Consider the following 24,246-nt stretch of genomic DNA (forward strand, 5'->3'; position numbering starts at 1 on the left):
ATAAACTGGGTCATGTTTAAATCTTATGGAGAATGATATTTTTGTTTAGCAGAAAGTCAATCTGGTTAAGTTCAGGCAACCAGTTAGACCTGAATTGCTGATAACAGTTCACTGTCCAGAGCTTTTGCAATCCTACTAAAATCTGTCTAGTAATGGTTTGCCTCTTAGTTCAATTCTCTGTCTTTAGTACGCTGCATAAAATCAGATCCACACATGTGCACCTAGAATGTTGTCCCAGGAAATTCATAAACAACTTTACAGAGTCATTTTCTTTAGTTCTTCCCTTGCTTCAATCTAATACTTCTTAAGCTATTTTTTTTTCTTTTCACCCTTTATCTAGAATGTTTGGGCTTTACTTAACTCATGCTGCAATATACCCTCACCATGGCTCCCAGGCCTGAGTGGAATGACAGAGAGAAAAAAAAATGCAGGAGTAGAATTCACCATTTGGAACCACAGTTCTACCAAATTGAAGAAAAGGTTTTTTTCCCTCAGAGTATTGTCACTTGCAGTCTCCACCATCAGTTGCAGTCATCACCATGGGCCATGAGACAATGGAGAAATTTAAAGGAACAAACACACATATATGAAGACCCTAATAAATATATTTGGCACACTCACTGCCAGTTTGGTAGATTTATGAATTTATGTCTTTTCTTCTACTTGTCCACTATGATTTGTCAATGTTTTCAAATAGCTGCTCCTTGCATTTTCTCAGGATTTATAATTGTATTCAGCAGGAGAGATAGGGTAAAATGTTCTTATACATCTTACCAGAAATGTAAAACCTAGACTACTTCTATTTTATTTAATAAGAAACATGCTCAAATTTAGACTGATTATTTTATTGTTTGTTGTCCATGCATCCAGTCAATTTCTTAATCTACAAATCCCCATTACTTTCCTTCTTTTGGATTATTCAAATATATTTTAGCATTCCCATTTAATCTATGTGTCAATTTTTAAACTGTATCTTTCTATATCATTTGAAGTGGTTGCTCCTGGGATTAAGATTTATATATGTAATATTATAGTCTATTTAGAGTTAATTTTACTACTCTAAGTAAAATAGAGAAGCCTTATACACAAACAGTTCTGGTTCCTTCCCATTTGATTCTAAGGTTTTATATATTACATCTGAATATATTAAAATTTAATTTATTTTAGTATATAAAAATATATTAAATCTAAGAGATAATGTTTTTTTAACTTTAAGCCATCACACATTTTTAAAAAAGAGAAAAATAGTCTACTATATTTGCTTTATATTTATTCTTGTTATTTTTCTTTTTTTTCAGCAATTTCAATTTCCGGTATTATTTTTCTCAGTCTGAAGAATATAATTTATTATTTGTTCTTGGATTGTATGTTGTGCTGCAATACATTGGTTTTACTTCATCTAAGAATGTCTACATTTTTCCATCCCTCTTGAAAAATATTTTAGCTGCACATCAAATTCTGGGTTGACAGTTTTTTTCTTCTGGCATTTTAAAGATACTGTTCCAATGTCTTAAGGCCTTTATGGTTTCTTATGAGAATTGTATAATCACTCAAAACTGTTTCCCTCTAAGTAATGTATCAAGTTTTTCTGGTTGCTTTTTTTTTTATTTGATTTCCAGGTATCTGATTATGGTTTGTATTGGCGTGGTTTTTTCTGAGTTTATTTTTCTTTTTATAAAATTTTTGAATCTATAAATTCATGTCCTTTGACAAATATGACATTTTTAGCCATTATTTCTTCAAATATTTCTTCTTACTATGCCATGCATTTCTTATTCTAAAATTTAAATAACACAAATTTTAGATATTTTGATAATATATCATAGATGTGAACCTGAACTTTCATTGGTTCATATATAAGATCAGGGAATACCTTTCTTATGCTTTCTTTTCTCCAAGATTTCCTTCTTACTCTCACACTATCAGGGGCCTCTTTTGCTCATCTTTCAGATAAAAAAAAGTTTCTATTAGTGTTACTTTCTGCAATGCTGCAGAATTCTTTATGACTAGAACTACCCTCAGGGCAAAGGTATGAATTAAGAGTGAGACAGTTAATAGAACTGTCTTACACTATTTAGCCCACAGGTCACCTTTTCATCTTTCTTCTGACAGGGCTAAAGAAGAGAAAGAGAGACAGAAAGAAAGAGGAACAAGGGTGAAAAAATGAGATTCTCTTTACTGTATAGCACACTGGACTTCATTTCCTAGGACTTTAGCCACCAGGCAAGAATTTCTGTGGGAGCATTCACTAACCTTTCCACATTTGGGGCATCCACTAGTTGAAGCATGGAGACAAAGAGTTTTACAAAAATAAGGTTACATGTATTCTATAATGAGTCATTCTTCAAGTTTTGACTTTCTTCCTCACTCTATATATATAGTTAATATGCTTTGTATATTTCTGGAAAGATAGGCTATCATAGGGTCACTCCACTTACATATCTTTCTAATACCAGTAGGTAAAAGTACTATATTTCAATAAAGAGTTTATTGCATGGACTTTGAAAGATGTTTTAAAACTATATATGTGTGTGTAAATACATTTATATACATTTTATATACAAATACATATAAAATCATATGCAATTTGTATATTAAAAATTCACTTTCCTGTCAATTCTAGAAGGCACTAGTGAAAAATGTTGGTCTTTCTCCTTGTGCATGATACATTTCTGATCAAAAGAGCACCAAATTATTTCAAACACTTCTCTTTACAGAAATAAAGCGTAATGCCATCAGAGTAGTTGGTTTTCCTCCTAAGATACTGGAAATTTAATGACACATATCACAACTTTCTTTAATGGGCTAAATTTATAAGTAAACTTACATTTCCTAGTTAGTGTGCTAGTCTTTGACACTTACCATGGATTGACTTGTATACAACTGAAAAGATCATGAAGATTTCCCTTATTTACTCTGCTTGTAATATTTTTCTATGTGAGAAATGAAGTAGGGAATTCACTGTCAAAACAATACTGTTTCTAAGTTTCAGAATTAATGATTAGGGGAGGGAAACATTTAATTCTCAAATAAAAGAAAACATATTTATATTGCTGTATTATTATTACTTAAATCACATTACTAGATATGTATTGAACAATTCTATATAAGTTGATTAGATAACATAACTGGGAATAAATCAGGACAAGGAAATGACAAAGAGGTGACTTACTAACATTGTATTAGAATGAGACCCAAGGGAAAACTTGAATGAAACATCCTTTATACTAATTCAATAAAACCTGGTGGTGATACTAAAATAACTTCAGGGTCTGACTTACCCTCATTCACTAATAGCAAATGAATATGCAGTAGCGGGTTAAAGACAAGAGAAACAGCCTCAAACACAGATCAGATTTTTCCAGTTTTTCACTTATCTATTTAGTGGAAAGCATGCTTATATATTTTTCCCTCTTCTTGTTGGTGCATTTATTTTATCAAGACAAGGGAACAATTTAAAACAGTATCATTAGCACAGAAATCTTCAGCAGTTACTTGATTTCTTCTAACCAGAGGAAGTTCAACATGCAGCCTCCCTCAGGCCCATACTCCTCGGGAACTTGCAGAGGTAGTGGACATCCAGTGGAGAGTTAGGAGTTGCTAGAGCTTACCACCATCTCTGCTTTCAGGTTAGACTTATATCTACCTCCCAAGCAATGCCTCTCTTTCACTTCACTATTCTCTTTCCCTCTTTTTATCTTTTTTTTTTAATCATCTTTTCTTTTTGTCTTCCCTTCTTCACTTTTTCCGGCCTTTATGAACCCCCCCCCCATTCTTCCCCTGCTATATTCTTGTCATTTTCCTTCCTTTCCTCATCCCCTCTCCCTTTCAGCATTCATGTCAAGGCCATGACAGTAAAGTTTAACTTGTTAATAGATTCCACCGAATGATACGTTTAATTTAAAATTTTGACAGAAAATGGAGTAAGTCTCATTATAAATCCTCTCATTATAAATCCTTGCAGCAAAGAAAGTCCTCAAATACATAAAATGTTTGAAAATGAGTGAAAATAAATGAACCAGATTAAGCCAAGGACTTGAGGCAAAACACAATTGTGCTAAATGAGATACTCTCATTTGGCTTAGTCTTTCCTTGTATTAATTAGTCAGGAATGCAGTTGTTGCATGAAATCTCACAATAATTAAATATTTAAAAATGCTAAACAACTCTATTGACCATATACTATTGTTTGTGCATTTAATTAATACAATATGGGAATACTTTAAGTAAAATCATTCAGGCATGTTTTCATTCATCATTTCCATTATGAGTTGTCACAGGTATCAATAAATGGTAATTAACATTAGATATAATAGTTTTGCAAAATATGTATTTATTTATTTATTTATTTAATATTTATTTATTTCAGATAGTCTCAAGCTGGAGCCCTGGGTAGAGTGCCGTGGCGTCGCAGCTCACAGAAACCTCTAACTCTTGGGCTTAAGCCATTCTCTTGCCTCAGCCTCCAAAGTAGATGGGATTACAGGAGCCCACCACAACACTCGACTATCTTTTTTGTTTCATTTGTCATTGTTGTTTAGCTTGCCTAGGCAGAATTCGAATGCACCACCTTCGGTGCACTGAGCTACAGGCACCACCAGTTTTGCAAAATGTTTTAAACTAAAAATGCCTAAGAGAATCTCCAACCTAATTAAGGTCAATGCATCTGAGCTTTTTAAAAAATTCTTTATTAACTCATAACTGTGTACATTAATGCATTTATGGGGTACAATATGCTGATTTGATATACAATGTGGAATGCTTACATTTAACTGATTAACCTAACTGTCTCTTTGCTTACTTGTTTGTTGTGGCAAAAACATTCATACTCTATTAAATAGTATAGAAATGTATCATTGTATTATGCACATTAGGATGGATCCCCCCAAACCCTCCCTCCTCCTTGCCTGCCCCCTCCCATCCCTCTCTTTCCTCTTTCCTCCTTTCTGGACTCTATAGTTAGGTTTTACCATTCCTATGAATGTATAGGTGATTATATATTGATTTCGTAGTAGAATTGAATACATTGGATACTTTTTTGTCCCATTCTTGAGATACTTTACTAAGAAGAACATGTTCCAGCTCCATCTAGGCAAACATAAATGATGTGAAGTCTCCATCTTCTTAACGCCTGCATAGTATTTCATGAATCTGAGCTTCTGTGATGATAAAGATAGAATGCTAATTTAGGGAACAGAAACATGCTTGGTCTCCTGTGAAAATTTACAATCTTGTAGGAAACTAAGATATATAAAAGTTGGCCAGAAAGTACCTAGCCAAGTATATTGAATTTTTCATACTGCCTAGCTGGATACTTTCTGGACAGCCTTTGTATGTTAGTCCCAATTTACTTTTTAGAAAACAAAGAATTGAAATAAAAGAGAGTACGATAGATCTCACAATGGAAATATGCTATAAATTGTTGATCTGTAGTATTATCTCCATACTTCTAGGTTCTCCTCTGTATTGTGAAGCATATATGCAACAAACTATACCTCCCAGAATCTATTCTGAAAGATCTAGAATGTCAAGGAAAGGAAAAGCCTTTATTTTTCTGTAACCATTCTATATTGGCACATGGGCATTGATAGACGTGAAAGGCAGGGTTTGTTGTTGGTTTAGAGCCATCTTCCTGGGACCCACTTCGGTGTTGCAAGCAGATGTGACCCCTGGTTCCTGAACTTATAAATTTCCTGAGAAGACCCTTTCTGATCCTTGCCCTCCCACTTTCCTCTTACTAGTTATAGTCCTCCTCTAAATAACTAGAATAGCTTTTTGAAAAAAACCATGACGAATACAAATAGCCTGAGTAATTCAGTAATGCAGCTTTAGAAAGATAAATAAATTGAAGCCAAATATCTCATTACCTTAAAACTGTGCTTCAGCATGCTGAAGAGGAGGGGATTAAGGAGCAAATAAATGGGCTCTGCCTCAGTATACTTCAGGGTCCTGCTTTGCCATGGCAAGGAATTATCCTGAGAAGCTTGCCACAATATCACTGAATAGATAGGGTTCACTGGGTGTAGAAAGAATGAAAGTATTCATGAAGAGAACTTAATTCTTCAGTTTACATAGAGAATCCTACATTAGCAATCACCAATGTAGATCTAAATATGTGCTGACTAGATCAAAATGTGTATATGTGTGCGCACGCATGTGTGTATACATATACACCATAGACTCTTCCAAAATGTTTCCTGGCTCGGAGGTAGAAGGCAATCAAAAGGAAGATGTCAGTCATAGATGTGAATGCGCGCGCACGCACACACACAGAGACACATACACACACACACACACACACACACACACACACACACACACACACACACACACACACCCCTAACAAGTCTATCTGGAAAGTTACACTGTTGGGAAGCCTAAGTAGTCAAACTAGACACAACAGTAATCATTCCTGTCATCTTTAGCCTAATTTTAAATTATAAAATTGCCCTCTCTGTACTCCTTAAACCCACTCTTCTTGGAAATCTCGTTTTTATTGTTGCTTTACTTTGTTTTTGCTTATATCACATATATCATGCATTTCCTTTCTTTATTATGCCTAAACATGCCATAAGAAACAATTTTTTTTTTATATTTCCTGGAATGTACCCAATGTACTCTCCAATGTACTCTCCTTCTCATCTTATATCAAAATGAAAACACACTTCAGAAACAAAGCAGTCTTAGTTTTCTTATTTTTTAGATGAGGGAGGTAAGGTTCAGACATAGAAAATAATTTTTTTTAAGAACAGCACACTAGAAATGATAGGACTGAAGCCAGCACTTGGTCTTCTTATTTTAAATTCAATGTTTTTCTTGTGACACACCAGGGCGAAATGGGTGAATATCCTAGGGTTGACTGAAAACAAGTATGTTATAATAAAAGCCTAGATATTTCCATGGCTGTTATAATTTGGTCTCTTTATGAAGTTATGTAGTCTCTGTATGCGATTGATAGATTGATAGATCAACTGTCAGATGCTAGAGAGGTCAATATATAGATAGACAACACAAAGGTAGAGATATAATGAAAACTAGTAGAACAAAGGTTTAATTTTTCTAGAAGTCAAGGAAAAGACACTATTTTTATTTGGATATTTTAATAAAAAAAAAACTTTAAAGTCCTTAAAATGCTTCATATATTTGTGAACAATCAGCTTGTTTTTGTTAATTAGAACCCTGTTTTTCATAAAAATCCTGTTTATATCAAATAATATTTAACATGAAGTGGCCAAGCTCTTCATTGAAAAGAACATAATTATCATTGGAAAATTTGATTTTAATATCCACCAAGAATTCATTAAAAATACTAATTAAATGAATCATCTATTTTTTTATCATAATTTTATTGTCTTGTTTACCATCAAAAGATAATATGAGCAGTTGAAGACCCTGATTTTGGATAAATCTGAATTTGAATCCCAGAGCTACCCATAAAATTTCTGACATAGGGCAAACTAACAAATTTTTCTGAGGCTTAGTTTACTTATCTGTAAACTGGAGATGATAATTACTGCCTTCTAATCTCAGGTGAGACAGTCTATGGAAATCCTTGGAACAAATAGATGCTTGCCCTTGCACCTCGAAAGGAAAGCTGTTGCCCTTTTTCTCTGTACATGCTTCTGCAAGGTGTATAGAATAACGTTTATATTATTGTATGACAGCTTAATGGGCACCCAATAAAAGCTACTGTTTCATAAATCATGGCATGTCCTGAAATAAGCAACTTGTTTCCTTAACCGTTCTTTGTACCTGTTCCATGTTCTCTTTTTCTTTTCACATTTTGATAGGCTCCTATTTTGTTAAGTTTTGCTATTTTTTAAAGTCATAGTTATAGTAAAAACTTTATCACCATGGCTACATCTAAATGTTGCTCTGGGGAGCTTGAATCTGATATATTAAGTTGCCATGTAACTTGATTAATTCCTTATCACAAGAGGAATTTTTGTTATTATAAAAATCACTAATTGTTAATAGGCAGTCTTATTTTAAAAGTACACACAAATATGATGAGATTTAATTAAGCTGAACAAATAGAAGGCATATTTTCAATAAATGAGAATTAGCTATTTCTCTGCTAATTTATTTAAGAGGAAAGAAGAACTTTTGAAAAACAACGTTTTTAAAAAATAGCCGGGCGTTGTGGTGGGCGCCTGTAGTCCCAGCTGCTCAGGAGGCTGAGGCAAGAGAATCGTGTAAGCTCAAGAGTTAGAGGTTGCTGTGAGCTGTGTGAGGCCACGGCACTCTACCCGAGGGCCGTACAGTGAGACTCTGTCTCTACAAAAAATAAATAAATAAATAAATAAATTGTGAATCCACTTTAGAATTAACCTTCTAATACAGCCACACAAATGTAGCAAAGAAAAATATGACAATTGTATTAAATCACCTTCTACATCTACCTGCTTCTTGCTACAGGATGGGATACAGTTAAGGCAGGAGAGAGGGCAGCATAGTAACAATTGTGTTGGAGTGTGTGTGTAGTATGTGTGTTGTGTTGTGGAGTAGAGTACACATATGTGTGTGTTTAATACATACACCAATAGAAACAATAATTTTTCACTTTTTACTAAAATCGAGAGGTTTTAAAGACCCTTTAATCCATCACCTTGACTAGCATAAGAACTCTTGTGCCCAGGCTGAAGTCTAGTGGAGTAGGGTAGCTGATTGCAGCCTTGAGCTCCTGAGTTCAAGCAATCCTCTCCCTCAGACTCTCAAGTAGCTGGAGCTATAGGTAGGGTCATCAGGCCCAGCTATTTTTTTTTTCTTTTTAGAGATAATGTTTTGCTGTGAGGCCTAGGCTAATCTTAAAGCGCTAACTTTAAGCAATCCTGCTTCAGCTTCCCGTATCCCGGAATTGTAGGTATGAGCCACTGGGCCCAGTTCTACCTTCATCTGAGAGATAATGAAATGATACCAGGTGCTATGTGACTTGGCAAGATCATCTAGTAGCAGAGCTAATAAGAAGCAAAATTGACTTTCACATGTATCCTTCTAAATAACTCCATAAGTTTTGCAGAACACTACACTGCATTGTAATCATTGCTTACTTCCCCCACCCTTCTAAAACTTGAGCTTCAATAGACAGATATTAGTTCCCTCTCCCTACTAGAACTTGAGTTTCAATAGACAGAGATTAGTTCCATATTCAACTCTGTGAGCCTAGTGCCCTATACAAGCCTGAGACATGGTAAACATTCAATATTTTATTCTGAAGATCTAGTTGTAGCTCTGGCACTCAATTAACTAGTTAATCCAGTCTTTAATACTCTTCAACCCTCAGTTTCCTTATCTGGAAGATGAAGGAGTTAGATGGTATGATCTCTGAGACCCTTGCCATAGTTCATCACTTAGTATCTTAAAGGTGAAGCAGCAGCACTTTTATCAGCTTCTGAGCAGTAGAAAACATTCCTACAGTCAATAGGGTCCAACCAGTCCTGTTTGTGAGGTTCTCTGAAAAGCCTTTCTAATAGTTTTTAATACAGGAGAGGACTTTTGTCAATGTTCTGCCACCAACTAATTCCTACATAAACTGTGGAAAATGTTTTCTAAGTTTGAAGATCAAAAATGGTACAAGAAGAAAAAGATAAAGCCAAATATTTCCTTTATGTATAAAACTATTTAATCCAAATATAAGAGGTTTTGATAGAAGGGACACTATATCTGGGATTACTAGCTAGTTAGGATCCTCATTTATTTAATGTAATGTTTTTGGTTATATCAAAGTTTGCCCTTTCAGGACCTACATGAAAAGCAGTTCAAAAACACAAAGCCCAACTTACTGCTGCAGCTACTGGGAAGCGGAGGTGCAAGGCAAGTTGGGAATACCCAGAGGGACCCCAAATTCCCTTCTGCCATTTGAGCCTGGCTTTCTCCCTACCCCTGTCTCCCAACCAGCTGTTCCTTTTCATCTTCAGATTTCCTCCTTCCTCAACTACCACGGCCTTTCCTTATGTTATAAATCTATCAGAGGCTGAAGTTTACAGCTACCAAATAAACACAACCACAAATTTGGATTTGAACTGCAAAAAAAAAAAAAAAACTAAAAAAAACCTACAGATCATATCATTTCTATCTCCTGGTCCCTAGTATTGCACTGCATTATAAAGACAGCTCTGTCAAAAGAGTTCAGGTCTCCTGAAATCAGTCAAATTGAAAGACTATAAGGAGTAGGTAGAAGAAGTTAATATATTGATTTTTTTCATCAGAAAATTCATGAGACAAACTCTTATTATTGCATTTGCTCATGATAATTTAGCACAATTTACATAGGCAGCTAGAAGCCTGAAGAGAAATGTATGTATGACCTGGGTGAGTCACCTATCGTTTCTGAGGTTTTAGGAGACAGGAGGTTCACAACGGATTAGCAAGTGTTGTGCTCAGCTCTTTGATGATCAATGCCCTGGTTATCTCACTGGGTTATTGCTAATATCAAATGATATTCACATTAATGAAAATGTTCACAAACAGAAAAGCATCATTGCAAGAAATAAATACTAAGGGAAAATCACCATACCAAAACTGAGACAAAAAGATGCACCCTAGAAGTTCTAGTACCGAGATCCATTTATCTGGAGAAGCAGTCGCTAGAGCTATATACCCTGGGAGGGAAACAGGAAAAATTCCCATTTTTAAACATATCCTGAACTTTACCTATAAAAAATACATAGTCCCTAAGGAAAGGGCTTTCTAAAAATGTGATTTGGAAGCCTTTCCCCACCTAGGGAAAAGGAATTCCTCTCCTATTCCAGACCTCACAGTATTTTTTTTTTCCAGCTGAAAACATGCTTCTCCTTATTTATTTGTTTCAACTTCAGTAAGGTACGATAGACAAACAGAAATTATATATATTTATAGTATGCGATTGGTGTTTTGATAAATGCATACATTGTGAAATTATTAAATCAAACTAATTAACCTATCTATTTTGTCAAATACCTTTCCTTGTGATTAGAATTTTTAAGGTCTACTGTCTTAGCAAAATTCAAATATTCAATATATTATTAACCATAGTTACCATGTTATACCAAGAACTTCAAAACTTATTCAGTCTAAGTGAAACTTCATGTCCTTTCACTAACATCTCTTCCTTCCTTTCTGCCCCCCTCTCAAAAAATCCTGGCAATAGATATTCTGCTGTTTCTATTAGTTAAACTTGTTTGGATTCCACATACAGGGAGTCTATAAAGTCCATCAAATAGTTGCAGTTTAAATTGCACACAAACTTTATGGACATTCTGCATAAGTTGGGGAAAGCACGCAGACTTTGTCCTCTACGCCTGACTCTTTTCTTTTTGCATAATGTCCTCCAGGTTCATTCGTGTTGTCACAGATGAAAGAATTTCCTTCTTTTCTGAGGCTGAATAATATCCTACCACATATCGTGTATACAGTATGTATTGCACTTTCTTAATCAATTCATCTGTTTATGGACACTTAGAATGATTCCATTTTTTAGTTTTGTGGCTAATGCTGCAATAAACAGAGACATGCAGATATTTCTTTAACACACTAATTTCATTTCCTTGGGATATAGACCCAGAGTGGAATCACTAGATCATACAATGGTTCCATTTTTAATATAGTGAGGAACCTCCATACTGTATTCCATAATGACTGTTCAAATTTACATTCCTAGCAACAGTATACAAAGGTTTGCTCTCCTCTACATCCTAGCCAGAGGGTTATTTGGGATCACAACCAAAATGTCTTTGCCAAGACCAGTATCATGCAGCTTTTTCCTTATGTTTTTTCCAGTAGTTTTATAGTTTCATGTGTTATGTTTAAGTCTATAATCCATTTTTGGTTAATTTTTGGTATGGTTTGAGACAAGGGTCCAGTTTCATTTTTCTGCATGTTTTATGATTTCTACTTCAAAACAAATAAGAACTTTTCCTGTAGGATTACTACTACTACATCTTTCAATCTTTTGGGGAGGGTATTTCCTGTAATATTCATTTAACTACCTGGATTTATGTATTTTTTATTATTGTATTTTTATTTCAGGGGTATACACATTTTGATTACATAATTTGCATTTTGTACATTTCAGGGCAAAGTTGTAAGTGACTAGAATTTAAAGTATGACAGTGGAGCTTTAGAATTTGTGCACTGTACTGGTTAGTACAAATTACCCAATCCTTCCTTCCTTCCCCCACATAATTCCTGTCAAGTTTTTCTTCCATATGTACACATGGAAGAAGTGTTGATCAACTAGTTCCAATTTAGTATTAAGTACATGGGGGTCTTTGTTTTTCCATTCTTATAATAATTCACTTAGAAGAATGGTATACAGTTCCACCCAGATCATTACTAAATATACTAAGTCATTATTCTGTTTTTTATGGCTGAGTAGTACTCCATGGTGTGTGTATGTGTATGTGTGTATATATATATATATATACACATATATATATCCTATTTTATTAATCCACTCATGAATTGATGGGCATTTAAGTAAAAAGGGCATTTAAGAATAAGTTTCAACATCTTTGCAATTGTGAATTGGAATGCTATAAACATTTGTGTTTTTTATAATAAAATGTCTTTTTCCCCTTCAATAAATACCTAGCGGTGGATTTGCTAGATCAAATGTTAGGTCTATATGTGGTTCTTTGAGATATCTCCAAACTACCTTTCATAAAGATTATGTAAACCAGTACAACCTCTATGAAGTGTAGCATTTGATTGGTGGGGTCTCACCTAATATGCACAATGTAAGGGTGTTCAGCAGTTCCCCCTGGGTGAAGGGCGCAACTACAACTTGAACTTTATCTTAGAAATGAAAACAATGTGACCTAAACATTTGTACCCACATATAAATCTGAAATTTTAAAAAAGATAGAAAAACAATAGCTAAAAACAGGGTTTCAAAGAAATAAATAGGTAATTCTGGAGCCAAAGAAGATTTAGAGGAAGGGAGAAAGCTGTATACTGTAGAGGGGCAGATACAGTTGTGAAGACCAAGATCCAAAACACAGGTTCACCCCAAACCTAATAGTGAATAAGAATATTCATTATGCAGAATGTCTTTTCCTCAACCCCACACCAACAAGCTTAAAGTTTAGTAATAGTAAATTTCAGCTGAAAGAGCTACAAGACACAGACTTTCCCATGCATCTTCTTCTTGCTCATCCTTGAGTTTGTTTAGGATGCTGTAACACAATATAATAGATTGTGTGACTGAAACAACAAACATTTACTTTTTATGGTTCTGGAGGTTGAAAAGTTGAAAAATAATATACAATTTTAATGCAATCCCTATTAAAGCTCCACTGTCATACTTTAAAGATCTCTAAAAAATAATACTTCATTTTATATGGAATCATAAAAAACCTTGAATAGCCAAGACATTACTCAGAAATAAAAACAAAGCAGGAGGAATCAGGCTACCAGACCTCAAACTGTACTATAAATTGATAGTAATCAAAACCGCATGGTACTGGCACAAAAACAGAAAGGTAGATATATGGAACAGAATAGAGAACCAAGAGATGAATCCAGCCACTTACCATCATTTGATCTTTAATAAACCAATTAAAAACTTTCAGTGGGGAAAAGACTCCCTATTTAATAAATGGTGATGGGTGAACTGGATTCATAATAAACACTTTAGTTTGTAAATATTCTAAATGATTCCTAGTGCATTGGCCCATTTGAATAAATATGAGTTATAGCCAAGAGTTGAGTGAACAGATACTCTTGGAAGTATATTAAGTGCTGCTGCACTAGGGATAGCTTAAGAATAAGTGTGTATCATTTCTTAGGCAAATGTCTCTGAAGAATGTAGAATTTATACCAAAGAGTGTACAAGAGAGAGAACATTAAAGGATGAATAACTCTGTATTACTCCTGTCTACTTTGAGCTCTTGTGGCTAAAATGCTGCTCTTATCTTCCATTAGCAGTAAAATGCATAGGAGTCCTCAACAAGGAAGCTGGCTATGCTAAGGTGCTTCTATAACAAACTGAATCTCATGGTATGGCAGAGATTCATAATGGTTGATCCTTGTATCATGATAAATTTTACAGTTCTTTCTTATAAATGATAATTTTCTGGTTATTTAATAAACATACCAAATTACAAATCTCCTCATGTCAGTTTTTGATTTTTCTTAAGCTTTTTCTTTTGTCTCAAGAGGTACTTTTGAAAACTAATGATAAAAAGGAAACAAATTGAAACAAAGTTCAACATTCTTTAATGACATCTATCTGAGAAATGACACATACTTTCTCATTTTATAGATTCACAACATTCTAAAAGAAACTAAGATTTTTATTGAATTAGTAAGTTGAATTCAATGATATTTTCTCAAAATAATGCCAGTTCCAAAAATAGATGTGGTTATAATAACGACTGATGAAGTTGGGGTCAACTTCTGATATTGATTTTCAAATGTATTCTAGAATGTATAAACTTACTAAACTTTGAATTTACAATGCACAGTTGGAGACTTCTGGAATATTAATAGTTTAATTAAACCATGTTAGTATTTCAATGAAAAAAATAGAATTTCTTTTGTCAACTATTTCCTCCAAAACATAATACTATCTTTTTTTAATTACCCTAATATTGCCATAGAAATCCCAAATTGACTAAACATTTTTCCACTTAAAAAATTTATGTCTTAGGCATATATCTTCCAGATGTACTGAAAAGGAGCAGAGTCTGAAATACAGAACTAAAATTACCTCTTATGAGTTTTTGAGATTAACATTAAAAGGTATTCACTTGATATTTTAGAAAATTATTAACTAGATTAAGGAGACATTTAATAGATTAAATTGTTTCTCTGTGAACTGACAAATAATAACAGTAATTTTAGGGAAATATGATTCCTTCTTTATTCTCTTCAGTATTCAAGATGATATAATCTCTAAAATATTGTTTCTAATACTACATATTGTCTATCCTCATCTCATAAAAACAAGACCTCTTAAATGCCTAGGTATTATGCATGGTATAAAGAGGACTACAATAGATTTCTAAGTGGATGCAGAATGCCAGTATACAAAATACAAACTATACAAAATTCAAAAATAGAAAAATTAAGAGCTATTTCTTAAAAGATGCAAATATAAAACACATAGGACACTAGGTGAAGACAGTGATTCTTTCCTTTTTTCATTGTTGTTAAAGTGAAAGTTAAAAAAAAAAAAAGTCATTACAAGTAGAGAGGAACATACCTGCAGTAAATATTTCAGTCTGATGGTTGAAAATGTTGGAATAACAAAAAAACAAACAAAAAAAAATGTGGAATAGGAATACTAAGTTTAGTTTTGGTCAAATCGGAGAAAAATAAAAAGGTTATGCTAAGGAATTTGTTGTTCCATTGTCCCAGATGATATGATAATTGTTAGAGACGGAGAAGTTGGAAAATCTGTTAAAAAAAAAAAACTATTGCAGTAATTTTATTTGTTAATTTAAAATTATGTAAAGTTAAAAAAATAAAATTATTGAAATTTTAAAATTAAATCCGTAAGAAGCTTTCATATGAAAGCCATAAATTAGTTTCATAGTAGGGCTGAGTATATTGGATACTTTTTCTTCCAATTATAACCTAAGAATATGGGGAAGGGGGAGAGAAAGAGGAGGAAGGGGGGAAGATGGGCAGAGGGAGGGTGATTGGTGGGATTACACCTACGTTGCATCTTACAAGGGTACATGTGAAACTTAGTAAATATAGAATATAAATGTCTTAACACAATAACTAAGAAAATGCCAGGAAGGCTAGGTTGACCAGTGTGATGAAGATATGTCAAATGGTCTATAAAACCAGTGTATGGTGCCCCATGATTGCATTAATATACACAGCTATGATTTAATAATGAAATTTTAAAAATCCATAAGAAGCCAGGTTAAAAAATTAAAATAATGACAATAACTGTGCATGGACACAACAGCCATAGCAGCTACTACAGTTTTTAGTTTAGACAAAATTTTCAAAATAATAAAGTATTAAAAATTTCTACAAATAAAATAGTATTGAAAGTTACTACAATACTTCATATTTATGCCAAGTTTTCAACAAAAAATTGTAAGAAATGTAAAAAGAAAAATAATAATAAGGAAAAAAGAAAAACATAACCTGTATTCAGGGATAACGAAGTTGTCAATAAAAACTGAGCGGGCCCAGAGTTTGGGTTTAGCAGCCAATGACTTCAAAGTAGCTCTCCCAAGTATATTCAAATAACTAAAGAAAAAAATATGACAATCACTGAACAAAAAATTATTTTCAATAGAGAAATATAAATTATAAAAAAGATTCAATACAAATATTTACTGGAAAAATACAATAATCAATAAGAAAAATTCATTTAATGATTGCCACAAAACATCTCACATGAAACAAGGACAAAGTCAATTGGCTTGAAGATAGTCCAATAGAAATCATCCAGTCTGAAGAATAGGGAGAAAATGTATGTATGAGGAAAGCCACAGGACTGCATTAAGTATACCAATATATGTGTAACAAAGTACCAGTAGCAATGGAGAAACAGAAATTTTATGAAAAACATCAATTTATATATTCAAGGAGCTCAACAAACTCTAAATTTGGATACACAAAAAGAGATTGACACTTAAAATTGTCATAGTCAAATTGCAGAAAACCAAAGATGAAGAGACAAAAAAAATTTAAATAGCAAAATAAAATGATTCATTAATGATTCATTACAACTAAAAATTTTTTTAAAATATTGAACTAAATGAAATTATAAAGACAATATTCAGCATGTGTCAGATGTAGCTAAAGCTCTAAGCAGTGTTTTGAGGCAATTGTAGGTATAACCTTATATTAGAAAAAAAATCTGGAGAGAACAAGGAGGAAGGAGAGAAAATGGCATCCACGGATTATAGTACCTACAGCCAAGCTGCAGCCCAGCAGGGCTACAGTGCTTATACTGCCCAGCCCACTCAAGGATATGCACAGACCACCCAGGCATATGGGCAGCAAAGCTATGGAACCTAAGCACAGCCCACTGATGTCAGCTATACCCAAGCTCAGACCACTGCAACTTATGGGCAGACTGCCTTTGCAACTTCTTATGGACAGCCTCCCACTGGTTATACTACTCCAACTGCCCCCCAGGCGTACAGCCAGCCTGTCCAGGGGTATGGCACTGGTGCTTATGATACCACCACTGCTACAGTCACCACCATCCAGGCCTCCTATGCAGCTCAGTCTGCTTATGGCACTCAACCTGCTTACCCAGCCTATGGGCAGCAGCCAGCAGCTACTGCACCTACAAGACCCCAGGATGGTAACAAGCCTGGTGAGACTAGTCAACCTCAGTCTAGCACAGGGGGTTACAACCAGCCTAACATAGGACGCGGACAGAGTAATTACAGTTATCCCCAGGTGCCTGGGAGTTAAAAACTCGATACACAAAATTTCACCAAATTTATCAATAATCTCCATTAATGTGAATGGCTTAAACTGTCCTCTAAAGAGACATAGGTTAGCTGACTGGATACAAAAACTCAGGCCAGATATCTGTTGCTTACAAGAGTCACATCTTAACTTAAAAGACAAATACAGACTCAGGGTCAAAGGATGGTCATCCATATTTAAGGCAAATGGTAACCAGAAAAAAGCAGGTTGCAATTTTATTTGCAGACTCAATAGGCTTTAAACCAACAAAAGTAAGGAAGGACAAGAATGGTCACTTCATATTTGTTAAGGGTAATACTCAATATGATGAGATTTCAATTATAAATATCTATGCACCCAATCAGAATGCACCTCAATTCATAAGAGAAACTCTAACAGACATGAGCAACTTGATTTCTTCCAGCTCCATAACAGTCGGAGATTTTAACACTACTTTGGCAGTGAGGGATCGATCCTCCAACAAAGAGCTGAGTAAAGAAATTAAAATTTAAATCTAACCATCCAGCATTTGGATCTAGCAGACATCTACAGAACATTTCACCCTAACAAAACTGAATACACATACTTCTCATCAGCCCACGGAACTTACTCCAAAATTGATCACATCTTAGGTCACAAATCTAACCTCAGTAAATTTAAAGGAATAGAAGTATTCCATGCATCTTCTTGGACCATCATGGAACTTGAGCTGAGTAACAACAGGAATCCACATACTCATATAAAAACATGGAAGTTAAATAACCTCATGCTGAATGATAGCTGGGTCAGAGATGAGATCAAGAAGGAAATTGCCAAATTTTTGGAACTAAACGACAATGAAGACATGAACTATCAAAACCTCTGGGACAACACAAAGGCAGTTCTAAGAGGGAAATTTATAGCACTGCAAACCTTCCTCAGGAGAATGGAAAGAGAGGAAGTTAGCAACTTAATGGGACATCTCAAGCAACTGGAAAAGGAAGAACACTCCAACCCCAAACCCAGTAGAAGAAAAGAAATAACCAAAATTAGAGCAGAACTAAATGAAATTGAAAAAAACAGAATAATACAACAGATCAATAAATCAAAAAGCTGGTTTTTTGAAAAGGTCAACAAAATAGATAAACCATTGGCCAACCTAATCAGGAAAAAAAGAGTAAAATCTCTAATCTCATCAATCAGAAATGACAAAAACAAAATAACAACACACTCCTCAGAAATCAAAAAAATCCTTAATGAATATTACAAGAAAATTTACTCTCAGAAATATGAAAACCTGAAGGAAATGGACAGATACTTGGAAGCTCGTCACCTTCCAAGACTTAACCAGAATCAAGTGGAAATGTTGAACAGGCCCATTTCAAGTTCGGAAATAACATCAACCATACAAAACCTCCCCAAAAAGAAAAGCCCGGGGAGGAGGGAGACAAGATGGCGGACTGAAGCCAGCTTTCAACAAAGGCTCCCGTCCAGAAGGAGAGTTAAGGGACAGGAATTTAGTAAGTATCCTGGTGGACTTCAGCCTCACCAAGAGAGAAGGCTGAAGAACGCACATCAACACCGCTGAGGCAAGTTGTGATCACAAGGACGCAAACAAAAGGTACAAAATCCACCACCAAGCGGACGGGAGTCTCCCTCCCCCATGAGACCGGCTCTAGAGCCCCACAATTGAACAAGCGGGCAGAAATTAAAGGCCCTCCCACTCCACTCCACGGGAGAGACCTTCTAAAAACTGGACCTACCTCCCCTACTGGGGTGCCGTGGCGTTCTCCTGCCGGACATAGGGCTGAATAAAACTTTGGGAATCCTTTGCCGGCAACCCTGAATCCCCAGCGCTCCCCTCCCGCCCACTGAGGTCTGGAGGCCTGTCCCCCAGGACTTCGGATCCTTGGGTGATTTCTCAAGGGGATTGGACAGTCCCCGAGTTGCAACTGGTCAGCATTGACTCTGAGGCGCGCAAGTGAGGAGAGGGCACCAGGCTGAGGGGGAGTCACGCCTCACGGCACTTCCCTGCGGTGCAGTGCAGCAACCCTCCCCAGGCATACGGGGCCCAAGACTGAATAAGACTCTGGCCTCCCTGCTGAGAGCTGAGAACCCCTACTCTCACTCGGGGTCTGAGGGCCTATCCCCCAGGAGTTCGGCTCCTTGGGTGACTTCTCGAGGGGAGTGCACAGTGCCTGAGCTGCGTCAGGTCAGCGCCAACTCTGGGATACGTGAGCGAGGAGAGGGCACTCTGCTGAGGGGAAATCAAGCCTTGGCGGCACTTCCCTGTGGTGCAGTGCAGGAGCCCTCCCCGGACCGTAGTATTGCGTGAAAAAGAATGAAACTCTAGCTTCCCCCCGCCCCACTCCCAATCGGGGTCTGGGGGCCCATCCCCCAAGAGTTCTGATTCTTGGGGGATCTCTTAAGGGGTGTGGACCCAGCACAAACAGCGGCCGCTCAGTGCTGACTCTGGGGCGTGGGACAGAGGAGAAAAGGGTCGCCTGAGTGCCCACACCAGAGCAGCAGTTCCCTGGAGGTAGATCAACAGCCGTTTTTTCTTTAACGGCAGAACGCTCACTTCTGGATATTCTGAGGCCACACCCCCTGTCTCCCTGGGCAACCAGAGGAGGCCACCGGTGACACGGCTCACAAACCCGGAAGCTTCCAGGGCGGGGCCGACCCAGAGAGGTGTTCAGACGCAATTCTCCAGCAGCAAAGACGTTTGAACTCAAAACAGCCCGTCTTCTGTAGGCGACGACAGGAACAGAGACAGAACCTCACAAAGTTGTCTGTTCTGTTCTGTTCTGTTAGCAGCATCCATCAGGGACGGGCCTAAGCCTGAGTGAACACCTCCTTCCCATCACCTGCATCAAACACTCAAAGATGTCAGGCCCCATCTCCTCCTGCTAGATAGCGGCAGTCTGCGGGGGCCTGGCAGACTTCCTTGCGATTCAGGCAGGTGCAAACCCCTGGAGTGTCTGTTCACTGCAGGCAACTGGGTTAGCCATCTGCAGAGATACCAGTGACTGGGTCCGACGGAGGGGCAAAGTGGGGAAGGAGACGTCAACCTTCCCACACTGCTGTGTTTGCTGGGTGGCTCCTCCTGACTCCACGCTGCACTGGGGTGAGCTGTGTCAGAGGAGTCACCAGGCCCCTGTGATCCAGTTCCCAGAGACCTCTTGAACCCTTCCACCCGAGACAAGTGCCGATTGAGATAGTTGATTCGGACCTTTTGAACTGGGCTAATAGACTGAGGACTTTTCAGGCGGTGCCCTGGGTGTGCGATTGTAGGAAGGTTTGATTCTCCTTTTCCAACTGGGGCCAGAGGTGGGCAGGCGGGGTGACTTAATTGCTGATTTTTCCACACAGCTGAGACTTCAAGCCAGAGTAGAAGTTGCAATAGGATCGAACAGAAACCAGCTGAAAACAAGACAGAACCACTTTGCTCCACCACACCAGACAGGGCCCCAGTTTCTCAGGCCACAACACTGTACGGGCCCTCGATAAAACCCCAGGGGAAAAACCAAAGGGAGTAAACCATGGGGCGGAATCAGCGGAAAAACTCTGGTAACATGAATAACCAGAATAGATCAACCCCCCCAAGAAAAGATACGGCAGATGTGATTGAAGATCCCATTCATAAACAACTGGCTGAGATGTCAGAAGTCGAATTCAGAATTTGGTATGCAGACAAGATTAATAAAATGGAATTAGGAATTCGAGGAGAAATTCAAAAACTGTCTCAAGAATTTAACGAATTTAAAGACAAAACCACCAAAGACTTAGACACACTGAAACAAGAACTTACAGCCCTCAAAGATATGAAAAATACAGTAGAATCCCTCAGTAACAGAATGGAGCAAGCAGAAGAAAGGATTTCTGACATTGAAGATAAAGTCTTCGAACGCTCCCAATCTCTCAAAGAGGAAGAGAAATGGAGAGCAAAAACGGATCACTCACTCAGAGAGCGCTCAGATAATTCGAAAAAAAACAACATAAGGGTTATAGGAATTTCGGAGAAAGATGAAGTGGCTGCCAAGGGCACAGAGGCCCTTCTACATGAAATTATGAAAGAAAATTTTCCAGACATGCCTAGAGAATCTGAAATTCAGATAGCAGACAGCTTCACAACCCCAGCAAGATTCAGCACCAATAAGCCATCTCCCAGACATATCATAATTAGCTTCACTAAAGTTAACATGAAAGAGAAGATTCTCAAAGCAGCCCGGCGAAAGAAAACTATAACGTACAAAGGTAAGAATATTAGAATAACTGCAGATCTCTCTGCTGAAACTTTTCAAGCAAGAAGAGGCTGGTCATCAACTTTTAATCTCCTAAAGCAAAAAAACTTTCAACCCAGGATCTTGTATCCAGCTAAACTGAGTTTCATCTATGATGGAGAAATTAAATACTTCAATGACATTCATATGTTGAAAAAATTTGCCATAAGTAAACCAGCTCTTCAGGATGTTCTCAGACCTATCCTCCACAATGACCAACCCAATCCTATACCACAAAAGTAAACTCACTCAGAAACTTCGGATCAAACTCCAACTTCCACACTGGCGAAAGGATTAAAAAGGTCCACTGGACCTTTGAAAAACTCGATACCCAAAATTCCACCAGACTTATCCTTACTCTCCATCAATGTGAATGGCTTAAACTGTCCTCTAAAAGGCATAGGTTAGCTGACTGGATACAAAAACTCAAGCCAGATATTTGTTGCATACAAGAGTCACATCTCAACTTAAAAGACAAATACAGATTTAGGGTGAAAGGATGGTCATCCATATTTCAGGCAAATGGTAATCAGAAAAAAGCAGGTGTTGCAATTTTATTTGCAGATACAGTAGGCTTTAAACCATCAAAAGTAAGGAAGGACAAAAATGGTCACTACATATTTGTTAAGGATAATACTCAATATGACGAGATCTCAATTATTAATATCTATGCACCCAACCAGAATGCACCTCAATTTATAAGAGAAACTCTAACAGACATGAGTAACTTGATTTCCTCCAGCTCCATAATCGTTGGAGATTTCAACACTCCCTTGGCAGTGTTGGATCGATCCTCCAGAAAGAAGCTGAGCAAAGAAATCTTAGATTTAAACCTAACCATCCAATATTTAGATTTAGCAGACATCTACAGAACATTTCATCCCAACAAAACTGAATACACATACTTCTCATCAGCCCACGGATTTACTCCAAAATTGATCACATTTTAGGTCACAAGTCTAACCTCAGTCAATTTAAAGGAATAGAAATTATTCCATGCATCTTCTCGGACCATCATGGAATAAAACTTGAATTGAGTAACAACAGGAATCTGCATACCCATACAAAAACATGGAAGTTAAATAACCTTATGCTGAATGATAGCTGGGTAAGAGATGAGATTAAGAAAGAAATCACCAATTTTTTGGAACAAAATGACAATGAAGACACAAACTATCAGAACCTCTGGGACACTGCAAAGGCAGTTCTAAGAGGGAAATTTATAGCACTGCAAGCCTTCCTCAAGAAAACGGAAAGAGAGGAAGTTAACAACTTAATGGGACATCTCACGCAACTGGAAAAGGAAGAACATTCCAACCCCAAACCCAGTAGAAGAAAAGAAATAACCAAAATTAGAGCAGAATTAAATGAAATTGAAAACAAAAGAATAATACAACAGATCAAGAAATCAAAAAGCTGGTTTTTTGAAAAGGTCAATAAAATAGATAAACCTCTGGCCAACCTAATCAGGAAAAAAAGAGTAAAATCTCTAATATCATCAATCAGAAACAACAAAGACGAAATAACCACAGACTCATCAGAAATCCAAAAAATCCTTAATGAATATTACAAGAAACTTTATTCTCAGAAATATGAAAATCTGAAGGAAATAGACCGATATTTGGAAGCACGCCACCTTCAAAGACTTAACCAGAATCAAGTGGAAATGTTGAACAGACCCATATCAAGTTCAGAAATAGCATCAACTATACAAAACCTCCCTAAAAAGAAAAGCCCAGGACCAGATGGTTTCATGTCAGAATTCTACCAAACCTTTAAAGAGGAATTAGTACCTATATTACTCAACCTGTTCCAAAATGTAGAAAAAGAAGGAAGACTACCCAACACGTTCTATGAAGCAAATATCACCCTGATTCCCAAACCAGGAAAAGACCCAACAAGAAAAGAAAATTATAGACCAATATCACTAATGAATATAGATGCAAAAATATTCAACAAGATCCTAACAAACAGAATCCAGCAACACATCAAACAAATTATACATCATGACCAAGTTGGTTTTATCCCAGGGTCTCAAGGCTGGTTCAATATACGTAAATCTATAAATGTAATTCAGCACATAAACAAAGTAAAAAACAAAGACCATATGATTCTCTCAATTGATGCAGAAAAAGCTTTTGATAATATCCAGTATCCCTTCATGATCAGAACACTCAAGAAAATTGGTCTAGAAGGGACTTTTCTTAAACTGATACAGGCTATCTACAGCAAACCCACAGCCAATATCATATTGAATGGAGTTAAATTGGAATCATTTGCACTCAGATCAGGAACCAGACAAGGCTGCCCATTGTCTCCATTGCTTTTCAACATTGTAATGGAAGTTTTAGCCACCGCAATTAGGGAAGAAAAGGCGATCAAGGGTATCCATATAGGGTCAGAAGAGGTCAAACTCTTGCTCTTCGCAGATGATATGATTGTGTATCTGGAAAACACTAGGGACTCTACTACAAAACTCCTAGAAGTGATCAAGGAATACAGCAGCGTCTCAGGTTACAAAATCAACATTCATAAATCGGTAGCCTTTATATACACCAACAACAGTCAAATTGAAAAAACAGTTAAGGACTCTATCCCATTCACAGTAGTGTCA

The 24,246-nt window shown here is 36.5% G+C and overlaps 1 pseudogene; it reads left to right on the forward strand.

Annotated features, from left to right (window-relative positions):
• The first annotated feature begins 16,816 nt into the window (after positions 1–16,816).
• Positions 16,817–17,373, forward strand: LOC128564540 (RNA-binding protein EWS-like; annotated as a pseudogene).
• The last annotated feature ends 6,873 nt before the right edge of the window (positions 17,374–24,246 follow it).

This window comes from Nycticebus coucang, chromosome 14 (assembly GCF_027406575.1).
Source record: "Nycticebus coucang isolate mNycCou1 chromosome 14, mNycCou1.pri, whole genome shotgun sequence".
NCBI lineage: Eukaryota > Metazoa > Chordata > Mammalia > Primates > Lorisidae > Nycticebus > Nycticebus coucang.